The sequence below is a fragment of the Eriocheir sinensis genome, chromosome 1, assembly GCF_024679095.1.
Source record: "Eriocheir sinensis breed Jianghai 21 chromosome 1, ASM2467909v1, whole genome shotgun sequence".
Classification (NCBI taxonomy): domain Eukaryota; kingdom Metazoa; phylum Arthropoda; class Malacostraca; order Decapoda; family Varunidae; genus Eriocheir; species Eriocheir sinensis.
In genome coordinates this window covers 36,574,301-36,590,288 of record NC_066509.1, presented here as the reverse complement: position 1 = coordinate 36,590,288, position 15,988 = coordinate 36,574,301, and positions in this window count along the sequence as shown.

The following is a 15,988-nucleotide window of genomic DNA, read 5'->3' as shown; positions in this document are numbered from 1 at the left end:
CCTATAGTACTTAAGAACTGTGCCTCCGTGCTGACACCCTGCCTGGTCAAACCCTTTCGCCTCTGCCTGTCAACATCTACCTTTCCTTCCTGCTGGAGGTATGCCTAGGAAAGGCGACCGATCCAATCCCTCAAACTACCGCCCTATAGGTTTACTTTCCTGCCTACCTAAAGCCTTTGAATCATTCCTTAACCGGAAGATTCAAAAGCACCTATCCACTTCTGACCTTCTATCTGATCGCCAGTATGGGTTCCGCAAGGGGCGTTTTACTGGCGATCTTCTTGCTCTCTTAACTGACTCTTGGACATCCTCTCTTAGCCGTTTCGGTAAAACTTTCTCAGTTGCGCTAGACACATCGAAAGCTTCGATAGAGTCTGGCACAAGTCTTTGCTTTCTAAACTGCCCTCTTTGGGATTCTATCCCTCTCTCTGTACATTTATCTCCACTTTAATTTCCAGCTGTTATATCTCTGCTGTGGTAGACGGTCACTGTTCTTCCCCTAAATTTATTAACAGTGGTGATCGACTGGGCTCGGTCCTATCACCCACTCTCTTCCTGTTATTCATCATTGATCTTCTTTCCATAACAAACTGTCCTATCCACTCATACGCTGATGACTCCACTCTGTATTATTCAACTTTTTTCAACAGAAGATCGTCTCAACAGGAATTACAAGGCTGCAGACTGGAGGCTGCAGAACACTTAATTAACCTCAGACCTTGCTATCATTTACGACTGGGGTAGAAGGAACCTTGTGTCCTTCAATGTCTCAAAAATCCAGTTTCTCCACCTATCAACTCGAAACAATCTTCCAAACACCTATCCCCTATTCTTCGACAACACCCAGCTGTCACCTTCTTTAACACTAAATATCCTCGGTGTATCCTTAGCTCAAAATCTCATCAGGAAACTTCACATCTCCTCTCTTATTAAATCAGCTTCCTCGAGGTTCAGCGTTCTGTATTGTCTCCGCCAGTTCTTCTCCCCCGTACAGATGCTTTCCATATATAGGGGCCTTGTTCGCCCTCGTATGGAGTATGCATCTCACGTGTGGGGGGGCTCCGCTTACACAGCTCTTCTGGAAAGAGTGGAGTCTCAGGCTCTTCGTCTCTTCATCTCTCCTCCTCTTACTGACAGCCTTCTACCTCTAAAATTCCGCCGCTATGTTGCTTCTCCTTCTATCTTCTATCGATATTTTCATGCTGACTGCTCTTCTGAACTTGTTAACTGCATGCCTCCCTCCCTCCTGCGGCCTCGCTACACACGACTTTCTACTCATGCTCATCCCTATACTGTCCAATCCCCTTATGCAAGAGTTAACCAGCATCTCCATTCTTTCATCCCCATTCATTGGTAAACTCTGGAACAGTTTTCCTTCGTCTGTATTTCCTCCTGCCTTTGACTCGACCTCTTTCATGAAGAGTGTATCAAGACACCTCTCCACCCGAAATTGACCTCTCTTGGCTACTCCTTACTTTATACTTTTGTGGGAGCGGCGAGCAGCGGGATTTTTTTTGTGCTCTTTTTTGTTGCCCTTGAGCCGCATCCTTTGATGTAAAAAAACAAAAAATTACTCAAAGTGGGCGCAGGTCACTAGTGGCGTCCCTCAGGGCTCGGCTCTTGGCCCAGTGCTCTTCATTATTTACATCAACGATGTGGATGTTGGACTCAATAATCGCATTAGTAAATTTGCAGACGACACAAAGATTGGTAACTCGGTTCTCACTGACGAAGACAGGCAAAGCCTCCAAGAGGATTTGCATAAAATTTCAGCTTGGTCTGATAGAGGGGAGATGCCCTTTAACGTAGACAAGTGCCAGGTCCTTCAAGTTGGAATAAGAAATAAGAAGTTCGATTACGAAATGCGCGGCGTCAAACTCAAAAGCGTTCAATGCGTCAAGAACCTGAGTGTCAAAATCGCGTCAAACCTCAAAATCTCACAGCGATGCATCGATGCGGCAAATAAAGCGAGCATAATGTTGGGCTTCATTAAAATAAACTTTTTATTCAAAAATAAATATGTAATACTTCTGCTCTATAATCGGTTAGTCAGACCCCACTTGGAATATGCGGTACAGTTTGGTCTCCCCACCATGCAAAAGACATTGCTAAATTAGAAGGTCTTCTGCGTGGGGCAACAAAATTGATCCTTTTCTTGCGCAACAAATCCTACGAAGAGAGGTTTCCCACCTTTAACATGTTCTCTCTTGAGAAACGTCGCCTCCGAGGAAAACTGACCGAAAATTTTAAAATACTTAATAGATTCACGAATGTGGACAAATCAAAATTGTTTATGATCGATGACACTTTGCGAACGAGGAACAATGGCACAAAACTTAAATGAAGGCAAGTAAATTCAGACTGCACCAAATTTTTCTTCACCATCATTGTATTGCGATAATGGAATAAGCTCCCACCTTCAGTGGTTCAGTGTAACACGATTGACTCCTTTAAAAACAAGCTCGACCGACACTTCCTTCAACTTACTATTAACTAGAGTTGAAATGCGAAGTTTTGGAGCCATTTGATTAATGTATAATTTCTTAGGTTTAAGGACAGACCACCAAGTCTGGACCATGGGGTCTGTGTGGTCTGATTTTCTATGTAAATCTATGTAAATCTCTCTCTCTCTCTCTCTCTCTCTCTATCTCTCTCTCTCTCTCTCTCTCTCTCTCTCTCTCTCTCTCTCTCACACACACACACACACACACACACACCACCCACACTCTACCTCACTAATGTGTAAGGAAGGAAGGGAAGGGATGGGGAGGTTGTGGAGTCTAATTCAGGCTTCACTGCACGAGGCCCCATTACCGGGTGTTTTAGCTCATGGAGTGTTGTCAATGTTTTCCCTCGACCCTCCACTCACCCATTCCATTCTCCCCCTTTTTTCTCTTTTTTCCCCAAATTCCCTCTGTCACACTTGTTAAATGGTCCCCCTCCTTCCTTCCTCCGTCAACCCTGCATGACTTTGTCTTTCCCTCTCTCTTTGTATTTTGTGTCTATTTGTCTGTGTCTGTCTCCCTCTTTTTCACATTTTCTTTTCATTTTTTTATTCGTATCGTCTTTGTCGTTTTTTTTCTCCTCGTTTGAGCCAATTCGCATGTGTCTCCTCCTTTCCATATCTTTCTCCTCGTTCCTTCACTTTCTCTTTTCCGGCGCGCCTGTGGGACAAACCTTTGGAAAGTGTGTTTTTTTATTTCATCCTGGGCTCCACACTCTCATCCAATTCCGGTGTCCTTTTACACTCTCTCTCTCTCTCTCTCTCTCTCTCTCTCTCTCTCTCTCTCTCTCTCTCTCTCTCTCTCTCTCTCTCTCTCTCTCTCTCTCTCTCTCTCTCTCTCTCTCTCTCTCTCTCTCTCTCTCTCTCTCTCTCTCTCTCTCTCTCTCTCTCTCTCTCTCTCGTCCACAATTCACTCTCGCTTGTTCCCTCATCCACCCCCCCTCTCACACCCTCGTCGGCGTCTGAGGTCATACATTTTTCGTCAGTCTGAAGGTGCATCTTCCTGGACGACCCGCCGGGAGATGAATGAGTTGGCGAAGTATCTCCGGAAGTGGACGAGGGAGGGAGAGAGGGAGAGAGGGAGAGAGGAAGGGAGAGGCGAGCCAAGAAAATGTAGAGGGAAAGCTGAGAGGATGGGAATGGACGGGGGAATGAGTCGTGGGCTACGGTGCTCTCTCCTTAGTACCTTTACTCTCTCTCTCTCTCTCTCTCTCTCTCTCTCTCTCTCTCTCTCTCTCTCTCTCTCTCTCTCTCTCTGTGTGTGTGTGTGTGTGTGTGTGTGTGTGTGTGTGTGTGTGTGTGTGTGTGTGTGTGTGTGTGTGTGTGTGTGCTTGCTTGTTAGTTGAGTGCAGTGTGTGTTTTTCATGTGTGTGATGTGCATTTTTCGTGTGGAGTTTTTTTTCGTGCTTTTTGGTGTGTGGGGTGTGTGTATTTTTCGTGTGTGGTGTGCATTTCTAGGAGATGCTGCATATTTGTGTTGCGATGGTGCCGTTGATGATGGTATTAGATGTGTCGCACACGGTGTAGTAACAGTAGCAGCAGCACACGAAAAACAACATCCTGGGAATAAAGATAAAGGAAAAAAATTGAGTATGGCAATTTTTTTAAGATGCTTAATAGTTGTAGTAGAAATATTATTATTATTATTTTTATTATTATCATTACTATTATTATTATTATTATTATTATTATTATTATTATTATTATTATTATTATTATTATTATTATTATTATTATTATTATTATCATTATTATTATTATTACTAGTAGTAGTAGTAGTAGTAGTAGTAGTAAAATGGGTAGTAGAGTCATCAACATCGGCAGTAAGATCAGCAGGAACGCAGCAACACAAATATCAATAACAACATAACTCTATCGTCGTGTGTCACGCAAAGCTCGGCAGCACACACGAGTATTTATTGACCCTGTTCAGGTGTGGCGGATATTCACGGCGGTAGTTAGTTCAGGCGCAGGGAATGCACACACCAGCGAGGCTGCAATCCACTCACCTTTTGTCCTCAACACCGGAGGCCGCGTCGCCACCCTCTACTGTCATCGCCTCGCCCCACCACGTTTCTCTCTCACCTCTCTTACCTCTTTACTTTACTTCATATTCCATCATTGGGCTCTCCTTGTCCTCCTTAGCCTTCCGCCTTCTCCATGCTAACTTTAGAATCATTTCTTCTTTTCACCTCATCCCACAACATTCGCTTCCCTTACTCTACCTTTACCCCCCTCTCTCTTCATGTTAGCCTCAGCACGAACTCTTTCTCGTGTCATTGAACCCACTCCCACCCTTGATTTTAAATCTCTCCGCTCTTCCCTTTGCCTTTCTCTCCCTTTTAACATTGACCTCGCATGCCGTCCCTCAACCCGCCGCATCCTACATGTTTTAGGGTCTAGTTTATTTCAGCGGAGAAGCGCAGATCAAGATGCAACATTAAACACCGCTGAGTAATTGGTGGTACTGTTGTTGATGCAGAATGCATGCAGACGAAGTAAATAGTTGAGAAATATCGAGCTCACCACCAAATACACACACACACACACACACACACACACACACACACACACACACACACACACACACACACACACACACACACACACAGGGAGTCATCAGGTACTTAGTCTAATGAATTACCTTCTAGGGCCACGACGCTTGATTACAGGCCGCGGCCCTGCACTGCCTGCATTGAGAACGGTCTGTTTCTCCCAAGGAGTGCAGGTGGCCGTCCCTCCCTCCTTTCACCATGGCTGGTCCTCCGCCCCGGCAGTCCTTCAACCTTCCCTCCTCCCATGCCTGGCGCCTTGATAATACTGGACTTCCTGTTCCTTCCCTCCTGAGTACGTACCTTGTCATCTCCTCCATTCTCCACCTTAATATATTCCTGGAGACCTTGAACTTCCCCAAGAGACCTTTGAATTTCTATGAAGCCCTTGACACCTCCAAATAACTCTACTACATCTTAAAAATAACAGGTTTTGCTCCTAAAGGTCTGTAGTCCGTGAACCTTTCGGACTCCACTAACGCCTGGAGACACAGCTCTCCCTTACTGACCCCTTAACCCAACCTCCCTAAAGTGCCTGACCCCTTCTATGATCACCCCAGCATACTCTATCCCAGGACCAGCTCTTTTCAAACCCTCGACGCTTCACTAATATAACCTCAACGCGGAATCAACACCGAAAATGGCTCCTGATTATCCTTTGGCTAACCTCCGCCGCCCAAACCAGCGAGATGTCATGTGCTTTGGCGTTTAGGGTCGTGACGACGACATATTGGATCGAGACAAACAGACAGACAGACAGACAGGCAGACAGATGGAGCCACACAGAGGGAGACAGACTGACGGCCCAACGGAAGGCTTGACGTAGCGGTCGGGCATGAGTAAGTTAGGTATGCAACAACCTGAATATGGCCGGGAATGAGACCTTCCAGACTTCACAGTCAGCCATTTAAATTTTCGCACTTAGTTTCACGCTGTTCCTCCCTCTCGTCCTTCCTCCTCCTCTTCCCTCCCCCTGTTCCTGCATCGCTAGTCGCTGCTGCCGAATTGACTACGGCTTCAATAACCTTGAAACCACCGACCAAGTGACGGCGCAGTAAATTGCCTTCGCGTGTACCTGGAGAAAATCTGCAGCTTTTTTCATTTATGTTCAGCCTATGGCGCCTGTAGGCTATCTTTGTGGGCCCTGTTGGTCGGCCCCAGCCCGTTATAGCACAGGCAAGTGTCAGGAGTTGTCTTGTACAACCCTATCGGCCTTTACAGACTCCTTACGTTCTTATTTTCTTATAGCGGCACCATCTTGCTTGGCTTATGCTGTTCCCTGGAGCTTAATTTTGATCCTCTTTAGAGAGTTAGTCTAGAGTCCGGGCTGATAGATGGTCTTCAGATAGCATGCCCTTTATCTTCAATCCGTTCTCTCTCTTCGTCTCACCTTCCTCTCTACCCTACTCTTTCCTTTATCATCCTTCCTCCTTTGCTCCGTCACCTTCCCCACTTCTCCCTCTGCTACTTCCTCATCAATAAAAGGCTGTAAATTGATCTCGACGACATTCTCACTCACCAAACAGCTCGCCAGACAAAGGGGAAGCGAGAAGAGGGACGAGAGGCTCCTGTGCCAGCACACGACGCGACGTGAGAGTAACACCGTGGTGGTGGTGGTTGATGGTGAAGATAAGGGCAGTAGGGAGGTGGTGGAGACAAGGAAAATATAAGTGGCGGTTGTGGTTGATTATGATGATGATGATGATGATGATGATGAATGGTAATGATGATGGGGGTTTTGGTGGTAACTTACACAAATTATTTCCATTGGTGAAGATAATGAAAGATAAAGAAATATGCAATGCATCAACGGAATTTCAGAAGAGAGAGAGAGAGAGAGAGAGAGAGAGAGAGAGAGAGAGAGAGAGAGAGAGAGAGAGAGAGAGAGAGAGAGAGAGAGAGAGAGAGAGAGCGTGCGTGCGTGCGTGCGTGGGTGCGTGAGTGAGTGAGTGAATGAGTGAGTGAAATAGATAGATAGATAGATATATATTACGTGTAACGCATCAAGGCTCATTCATTAACTTTATTCTGCACAACTTTCTGTCCCATCACCCTTTTCCTTTTACCTGGCCGGGGCGGTTAACGAGCTGTTCGACAGTAACCTGCCGCACCTGAACACCTGAGGGAGGCCACGGATTTACCCATCACTCACAGACTACACAGTGGGGTACCTTGGCAGCCCGTTGATGCGGGGAAGAGGAGGAGGAGGAGGAGGAGGAGGAGGAGGAGGAGGAACAAAATGAATGTGGTAAGGAAGGGAAAAAATATATATATATATATATATATATATATATATATATATATATATATATATATATATATATATATATATATATATATATATATATATATATATATATATATATATATATATATATATATATATATATATATATATATATAAGGCTAAAAAGCCTTGGTTTAATCATGCTTGTTCTCATGCTATTAAAGATAGAGGCAGTCACAAAAGGTTCCAGAGCCTTTGCACTCCTTCTAATCATGAACTTTACATTTCAGCCCGGAACTGTGCCAAATCTATTATCCGACTTACCAAATCCTCTTTCATCAATATAAAAGGTCAACCAACACCTTGCTTCTTCTAATTCTTCCTGTGACTTCTGGCACCTAGCCAAAAATATATCCACCAGTTTCACTTCTTCCTCTTTCCTCCCATCCTTAACCCTGACGGGAGTACTGCCGTCTCATCTATCTCTAAGACTGAGCTCTTTCACACAAACTTTCTGTAAGAAACCACCCTGGACGATTCTGGGCATATTCTTCCTATTCATCCCCCTCTGACTCTTTCATGCCTGTTATTAAGATTTTATGAATGGTGCTTTCTATGCCCTCTCTGGCCTCAACTCTCAGAACGCTTATGGACCTGATGGAGTACCTCTCCCATCATAAAAACTATTGCACATTATATTTTCCTGCCTGGTCAAACTCTTTCGTCTCTGCTCATCAACATGTACCTTCCTTCCTGCTGGAAGTATGACTTTGTACAGCCTGTGCCTAGATGGGTGACTGTTCCAATCCCTCAAACTACTGCCCTATAGCTTTACTTCTTCCTGTCTATTCAAAGCTTTTGAATCAATCTTAACTGGAAGATTCAAAGCACCTTTCCACTTTTAACCTTCTATCTGATCGCCAGTATGGGTTCCGCAAGGGGCGTTCTACTGGCGATCTTCTTGCTCTTAACTGACTTTTGGTCATCCTCTAGCCGTTTCTGGTGAAACTTTCTCAGTTGCGCTAGACATATCGAAAGTCTTCGATAGAGTCTGCCACAAGTATTTGCTTTCTAAACTGCCCTCTTCGGATTCTATCCTCTCTGTTCCTTTATCTCCAGTTTCACTTTCCGGCCGTTCTATCTCTTCGGTGGTAGACGGTCAACTGTTCTTCCCCAAAACCTACCTCAACAGTGAAGTTAGCACTAGGCCTGATCCTCTATCACCCACTCTCTTCCTGTTATTCATTAATGATCTTCTTTCCATAACAAACTGTCCTGCCATCCACTCATACGCCGACGACTCCACTCCATTATTCAACTTCTTTCTAAAGAAGGCCATCACAACAGGTAGTACACGACTCCCAGACTTCGAAGCTGCAGAACGCTTAACTCAGACCTTTGCTTATCATTTCCCGATTAGGGCAGGAAGGAACCCTGAGTCCTTCAATGCCTCTAAAACTCAATTTATCCACCCATCAACAATCGATACAATCTTCCAAAACACTTACTATTCCCTATTCTTCGACAACACTCAGCTGTCACCTCTTCAACACTAAATATCCTCATTCATCCTCAACTCAAAAATCTCAACTGGAAACTTCCTTACATATCTCTCCATAAATCAGCTTCCTCGGAGGTTGGGCGTTCTGGTATCGTCTCCACTAGTTCTTATCTCCCCTGCACAGTTGCTATCCATATACAGGGAGCCTTGTCCGCCCCTCGTATGGGTATGCATCTCACGTGTGGGGAGCTAAACTTCACACAGCTCTTCTGGACAGAGTGGGAATCTAAGGCTCTTCGCCTCTTCATCTCTCGTCCTCCTCTACTGATAGTCTTCTCTCACCTCTAAATTCTGTCGCGATGTTGCCTCTTCTATCTTCTATCGCTATTTTCCCCACTGCTGACTGCTCTCTCTGGACTAACTGCATCCCCCCACTCCCGCGGCCCCCCCAAGGCACACGACTTTCTACTCATGCTCATCCCTATACTGTCCAAAACCCCTTATGCAAGAGTTAACCAGCATCTTCACTCTTTCATCCCTCACGCTGGCAAACTCTGGAACAATCCTCCTTCATCTGTATTTCCTCCTGCCTACGACTTGAACTTTTTCAAGAGTAGGTATCAGGACACCTCTCCTCCCGAAATTGACCTCTGATTTCGGCCACCTCTTTGATTCTTTTTATAGGATCAGTTAAAGGAGTAGCAGTTTTTATTATTATTGTTTCCTTTTTGTGCCCTTGAGGCTGTCTCCTTTGTTTGTAACAACAACAAAAAAATATATATACACTCTGCATATATATATATATGTATATATATATATATATATATATATATATATATATATATATATATATATATATATAATATATATTATCGCATATATATCAATATACCCATCTAGTGAGGTGCTGATGGTGCGCAGACAGGTGTAATGTGGTGCCCTCCCACCCCCGCCTCCCGTGAAGTAGGAAGCGTCACTCCCTGATGCATACACCCGCTTCAGCTGGCCCTGCACTCTCTCTTCCTCTCATCACTCCACGTTTTTTCTGCTCCTTCCTATTTTGCTGCTGCTGTTCTTTTTTTTCTTCCCTTGCAGCTTTCCATCTACATCCTCATCCCCTTCCAATTTCATCTTTTATTCTCCACCTTTTTTCTTCCGCTCTATTCTGCTATTTATATTTTATCTTCCCCTGCTGATTCCTCCATTGCATCCAATTTCACCCTTTTCTTCACACCATCTGCCTTTCTATACCCCACTTTCATTCATTTTGGTATTCTGCTACTGTCCTTTTCCTCCACTGTTTCTCTGTCCCATTGCACTCCTGGCCCCTCATTGCCCTTCCTTTTCCTCAAATTTCATTCGCCCCTTCTTGTTCCTTCTCCGTTCCTCCTTGTCCTGCTGTTCTTTCTGTCTCGCCTCTTCGTTCTGTCAACATTCATTGCTTTTTCCTTTTTCCCTTTTATTCTCCTCGATCTTTTTTTTTTTTGTCCACTCTCCGTCTTCGTTTTTTTTCTGTTTATTCTTCCTTCCTTCATTCCTGTGTTTGTTGTCCTTCTCGTCGTCTGTTTCTCTCTTCATTTCCTTTTCTTTTTATTCTGCAATCCTGTGTTCCTCCTTCCTCCTCTTTCATGAGCTGATACTTCCCCCTTATAACCACCCTTCTGTTTACCACTCCAGTGCTTATTTTCTTATTCCTCCTCCTCCTCCTCCTTATCTTCGGTTTTTTTATCTCTGTCTCCTTCTCTCCTCACCTTTTCCATTACTTCTGTTCATCCTCCTCCTCCTCCTCCTCCTCCTCCTCCTCCTCTACTATCCCGTTCAAGAACCATTCCAAATAAAGAGGTGGTGGCCTTTATCAACAATCATCATTGCTGTTGTCTTGTGTAGCTGTAGTAATTAAAATCGATTACAGTAATAATTGTAGTAATGCGTGTAATAGTAGCATTAGTAGTAGTAGTAGTAGTAGTATACATTAGTAGTAGTAATAGCATTGATAGTAGTAGTAGTAGTAGTAGTAGTGGTGGTAGTAGTAGTAGCACACACACATACACATATTATACATACATACATATACAGTGATATCAGTAGTAATATTAGAGGCTTACTGCCACAAAAGGAGTAAATAAAAAAGAACAAAATATAGGAAAAAATCTGTAGTGAATTAGAAGAGATTCTAATTACATAAAAAGCCTGCGGGTGGAAGGCGCTGAGGTGCTTAAATAAGGACGGTGGAGGGCCCATCGCTCCTTTGAGGTGAGGTGGCAGGATGATGTTAGGGCTGCGCCATTGCACACATGTCATTGTCACCCAAAGTGGAAAGGAGAAGGAAGACGAGCTATGGGATGGAGGAGGAGGTGGAAGAGGAGGAGAGGAGAAGGAGGAAGAGTGAAGAGAAGGAGAAGGATAAAAGGACGAGGAAGAGAAGACGAGAGAGGAGGAGGAGAGGATTGGAAGAATTAATACAGAGAGAGAGGAAAGAAGGAGAGGAAAGAAAGGACGGAGAGGAAAGAAAGAGAAGGGATGAAGAAAGAGTTAGATAGAGGAAAGAGATAGAGAGAGAGGAGGAGAAAGAGGGAAAGAATGGACGGATGATGACTGTGAATGACTGAAGAAAGAGTTAGATAGATAGATAGAGATAGAAGGAGAAGGGGGTGAGAAATTGGAAGAATGGATTGAAGATTGTGAATATGAATGACTGAAGAAAGTTAGACAGATAGATAGAGAGAGAAGGGGTGGTGAGGAATAGAAGAATGGATAGAAGATTGTGAAACTGAATGACTGAAGAAAGAGTTAGATAGATAGATAGAGATAGAGAGAGAAGGTGTGTGAAAATGAAAGAAAGGATAGAAGATTGTGAAACTGAATGCTATGATGTACGAGAGATAGATAAATAAATAGATATAGGTGGATAGATCAGTAAGTAAAGTTAGGGGCATACGATATAGCTGCGCGTAGCTTCGGTGTTCATCTCAGTTGCATACACAAATAGATAGATAGATAGACAGCCAGATAGATAGAGAGATGGAAAGAGAGTACTTACAACAGAAAGCTGAAAGAGAAAGGCAACTTAGAATTCAGAGATACAGACAAACGAACAGACACAGACAGTCAGATAGATAAGGATAGATAGACAGATGGAAATAGAGAAAGCATGAAAACGGAAAACAGCAAGCAGAAGGAGGAGGAAGCAAGACGAGACTCAAGATTCAGTGAGGCACTGTCGAACACAGAGTAGCTGCAGCTCCAAGAGAGCCTGGGACCCTCAGGACCAGGAGGAGGGGCCGCAGGGGACGCAGACGGCGAGCCCCACCTGAAGACTGAACTACAGCTGGTGGGAATACAGATGGTCGAAAAGGGGAAAGAGGGAACCAGGTGAGGAAGGGAGAGGAGGGGAAAGAAAGGGAAGGAGAGGAGAGAAAGAAAGGGAAGGAGAGGAGAGGAAAGAAAGGGAAGGAGAGGAGAGGGAAAGAAAGGGAAGGAGAGGAGAGGAAAGGGAAGGAGGAGAGGGAAAGAAAGGGAAGGAGAGAGAGGGAAAGAAAGGGAAGGAGAGAGGGAAAGGGAAGGAGAGAGAGGGAAAGAAAGGGAAGGAGAGGAGAGGGAAAGAAAGGAAGGAGAGGAGAGGGAAAGAAGGAAGGAGAGGAGGGAAAGAAAGGGAAGGAGGAGAGGGAAAGAAAGGGAAGGAGAGGAGAGGGAAAGAAAGGAAGGAGAGTAGATGGAAAGAAACGGAAGGAGAGGAGAGGAAAGAAAGGGAAGGAGAGGGAAAGAAAGGAGAGGAGAGGGAAAGAAAGGGAAGGAGAGGAGAGGAAAGAAAGGGAAGGAGAGGGAAAGAAAGGGAAGGAGAAGGAAAGAAAGGGAAGGAGAGGAGAGGGAAAGAAAGGAAGGAGAGGAGAGGGAAAGAAAGGGATGGATAGGAGAGGGAAAGAAAAGGAGAGGAGAGGGAAAGAAAGGGAAGGAGAGGAGAGGGAAAGAAAGGAAGGAGAGGAGAGGGAAAGAAAGGAAGGAGAGGAGAGGGAAAGAAAGGGAAGAAGAGGTGAGGGAAAGAAAGGGAAGGAGAGGAGAGGAAAGAAAGGGAAAGAGAGGAGAGGAAAGAAAGGGAAGGAGAGGAGAGGGAAAGAAAGGGAAGGAGAGGAGAGGGAAAGAATGGAAGGAGAGGAGAGGAAAGAAAGGGAAGGAGAGGAGAGGGAAAGAATGGAAAGGAGAGGAGAGGGAAAGAAAGGGAATGAGAGGAGAGGGAAAGGAAAGGAGAGGAGAGGAAAGACAGGGAAGGAGAGGAGAGGGAAAGAAAGGGAAGGAGAGGAGAGGAAAGAAAGGAAGGAGAGGAGAGGAAAGAAAGGGAAAGAGAGGAGAGGGAAAGAAAGGGAGAGAGGGGAAAGAAAGGAAGGAGAGGAGGGAAAGAAAGGGAAGAGAGAGGGGAAAGAATGGAAAGGAGAGGAGAGGAAAGAAAGGGAAGGAGAGGAGAGGGAAAGAAAGGAAGGAGAGGAAAGGGAAAGAAAGGGAAGGAGAGGAGAGGGAAAGAAAGGGAAGGAGAGGAGAGGAAAGAAGGAAGAGAGGAGAGGGAAAGAAAGGAAGGTGAGGAGAGGGAAAGAATGGTAAGGAGAGGAGAGGGAAAGAATGGAAAGGAGAGGAGAGGGAAAGAAAGGGAAAGAGAGGGAAAGAAAGGGAAGGAGAGGAGAGGGAAAGAATGGAAAGGAGAGGAGAGAGAAAGAAAGGTAAGGAGAGGGAAAGAGAGGAAGGAGAGGAGAGGGAAAGAAAAAGGAGAGGAGAGGAAAGAAAGGAGAGAGAGGAAAGAATGGGAAGGAGAGGAGAGGGAAAGAATGGGAAGGAGAGGAGAGAGAAAGAATGGGAAGGAAAGAAGAAAGGGAAAGAATGGGAAGGAGAGGAGAGGGAAAGAAAGGGAAGGAGAGGAGGGAAAGAAAAGAAGGAGAGGAGAATGAAAGATAGGGAAGGAGAGGAGAGGGAAAGAAAGGGAAGGAGAGGAGGGAAAGAAAGGAAGGTGAGGAGTGGGAAAGAAAGTGAAGGAGAGGAGAGGGAAAGAAAGGGAAGGAGAGGAGAGAGAAAGAAAGGAGAGGAGGAAAGAAAGGGAAGGAGAGGAGAAAGAAAGGAAGGAGAGGAGACAGGAAGGAGAGGAGAGGGAAAGAAAGGGAAGGAGAGGGAAAGAAAGGAAGGAGAGGAGAGGGAAAGAAAGGGAAGGAGAGGAGAGGGAAAGAAAGGGAAGGAGAGGAGAGGGAAAGGAAGGGAAGGAGAGGAGAGGGAAAGAAAGGGAAGGAGAGGAGAGGGGAAGAAAGGAAGGAGAGGAGAGGGAAAGAAAGGGAAGGAGAGGAGAGGGAAAGAAAGGGAAGGAGAGGGGAGGGAAAGAAAGGGAAGGAGAGGGAAAGAAAGGAAGGAGAGGAGAGGGAAAGAAAGGGAAGGAGAGGAGAGGGAAAGAAAGGAAGGAGAGGAGAGGGAAAGTAAGGGAAGGAAAGGCTAGGGAACGAAAGGAAGGAGAGGAGAGGGAAGGAAAGGAAGGAGAGGAGAGGAAAGAAAGGAAGGAGAGAGTGAAAGTATGAGAAGGAGAGGGAAAGAGTGGTATGGGGAGGAAAGGGAAAAAGAGGAAAGGGAAAGAAATGAAAGGAAAGGAGAGGAAAAGAAAGAGAAGGAGAGGAGGAGAAAGAAGGAGAGGAGAGGAAATGAAAGAGAAGGAGAGGAGGAGAAAGAAGGAGAGGAGAGGAAATGAAAGGGAGGAGAGTAAAGGACGGTCTAAGGGAAGGAGTTTGTGGGTGAGTCAGTCGAGAGGGAATGTAAAAAGTGTTGAGTTAATTCGCGATCTCTATCTTTTTAACGTCGGAATAGACACAAGTATATAAATCTGTCAATAAGTGAATTTACACAGGAAAACATACCTTCAGAATTCTCTACAGTTTTTGGGCATTACCTTAGAAGCGATGAAAATAAATATGCAAAGAAGAAAAAGCATATCAAAAACTCATGACATCTTTGAGGATTTGGTTAAAGATTTGGTTAAGGATTTGGTTAAAGATTTGGTTAAAGATCTGATGATGAATTTGGTTAAGGATTAGGATTGGATAGATTTAGTTATGGATAGGAGGAGCAAGGATTTAGTTAGGGCAAGGATAGGTTAGATAGACAAGAGGAGGCAAAGGTTAGTTAGGGTAGGTTGGACAGATAGAGGTTAAGTTAGGTTAGATTAGGTTAGACAATAGGAGACAAAGGTCAGTTAGGGTAGGTTGGACAGACAGAGGTTTTTAATGGGAATGGTGATTTGTTCGTCTCTTGATAAACTCTTACAAATACAATGAACCAGAGGAGTGACATTTGTATCAACAGTTTAGTGAAGTTAAATTCGGTATAATAGTAGCCTCCTCAAGTCCTCACTGGCCGACGCGACGCTCCTTCACAAGTTACGTTCTCAACAAGTCTTGGCGCTAACTTGGTTCCGAGCTCGCTCATTGCAAACTTCAATTAGTTCGTCAGACACTCTTCGCAAGGACCTCGGCTCATTCTATCATTATTTCGTCCCAACCGACTCCACGGGTTTGTAAGCTGCCAAAACACACACAAAACACGACGACCATTCCCTGTGTAGTATTTGGCGTTGATAGATAAAGAAGCAGGAGGAGGAGCAGGCGCGGAATCAGGAACTGAGGCAGGAGCTGAAAATAATGTGTGGTAGAGAAAGGAAGAGCAGCAGCAGGAGCAGGAGCTAGAAAAGATACGAGTAACTTCCCTTGCCAATACCTCTCGCCTGCCTCCCATATACAAAGACTGCTAACACTCCCTATGGTTATTATTATTGTTATTATTATTATTAAAGGAGAAGGAAACGGATGAAAACGGAAATAGAGAAGAAGAGGAGGGAAAAGGATAGAAAGGGGAAGGGAAGGAGAGAAGGAGATGAAAACGAAAGAGAGAAGAAGAGGAGGGAACAAAAGGATAGAAAGGGGGAAGGGAAGGAGAGAAGGAAGATGAGAAACGGAAAGAGAGAAGAAGAGGAAGGGAAAAAAAGATAGAAAGGGGGAAGGGAAGGAAAGAAGGAAGATGAAAAACGGAAAGAGAGAAGAAGAGGGAGGGAACAAAAGATAGAAAGGGGGAAGGGAAGGAGAGAAGGAAGATGAGAAACGGAAAGAGAGAAGAAAAGGGAGGGAACAAAAGGATAGAAAGGGGGAAGGGATGGAGAGAAGAAAGATGAGAAACGGAAAGAGAGAAGA